The following is a 1225-nucleotide window of genomic DNA, read 5'->3' on the forward strand; positions in this document are numbered from 1 at the left end:
CATCCTCTAGGATGGGCTCAACGTCCTTTAGGTGCTCTTGGGCCTCTTTCACCCATTCCTTCACTTTCTTTATGGCCTCTAGTTGGCGCTTCGGATGCGGGTATTCCCCTACCTTACACTTCCCTTTTCGGCCGTCTTAGGGGCTGAAGTTTCTACCTTTGCTTGCCAAAGCCTTATACAGTTCCTCATTTCAAATTCCACTGATGAATACAATTGACACTGCTCTTTCAGTTGGTCATTCATCCGTAGGGATTCTCTTGAAGAGACTCCTCACGTGGGTCATGTAATCACGAATGTCCTCCTTCTCCTTCTGCTTGACATTCATCACTCGCACTAGCAGATTGTCGGAGTATCCAGACTCGGCAAATCTCTTGATGAAGAGATTCTTGAGGCCGTTGAAGTTGGTTCACTCTGTGGAATCTAAACTCGTATACCAAGTCCTACCCTTGTCACCTAAGCAGAGCTCGAACGCTTGAGAGTGCTAAGTCAAGTCGATGAGGCCGTTGGCTTTGCAAACTTGCTCGAATTGCTCTACAAACTGTATGGATCATCGTGGGGTTGGTACTTATTAAACTGCTTTACAACAATTGGGATTTTGGACTGGCTCTTGGAGCCTTGGTTTGCTCCTAATCCTACTAGTAGTGATATCGCTAGTGTTGCGGCACTTTGCTCTGTTGCTATGTTGTCTAGCAGTCACTTCATGAGAAGCTCGCTCAGCGTTAAGTCTCCTTCCAGGGCTCTCTCGTGATCAGTTCGGTTTCTATTGGCTAGGTTCAACACTCATTGTACCTCATGCAATTCTGTGCTTTGCCTTTGGCTCCTAGCCTGCTGGTCTCTGTTGTACTCTACTATGCTTTGTAGTGCCTTGTGGGCTAGCTTCCTCTCCTATTCTAAGTCTGCAATGATGGCATCTATTGTCCTGCCACAGTGCTCATACCGACCGTGCGCATCGTAGCTACTAACCAGCTCCTAAATCGCCTCTGGGAAGACTCCTAAGTCGAGTTCCTCGTTCGGCCTGCGGTCTAGGTTTTCTTCTACCATTGTCGTGTTCTCGTGCTCCACCAAGCTATCGATCAAGGTTGAGTAAGTTTGTCAAATCCACCTCCTTGGCGCCACTTGCTTGGTCCTACTCCGTGTATCGATAGTCTGTCTATGTCTTTGGGTCTTCCTCTATTGGTGGATTCCTTGAGTTGTTTATCTGGGTGAGTTCCTTGACTTATTAAAT

The sequence above is a fragment of the Lygodium microphyllum genome, chromosome 10 (genome assembly GCF_053477565.2).
Source record: "Lygodium microphyllum isolate KBCC chromosome 10, Lygodium_microphyllum_v1.1.10, whole genome shotgun sequence".
NCBI classification, from domain to species: domain Eukaryota; kingdom Viridiplantae; phylum Streptophyta; class Polypodiopsida; order Schizaeales; family Lygodiaceae; genus Lygodium; species Lygodium microphyllum.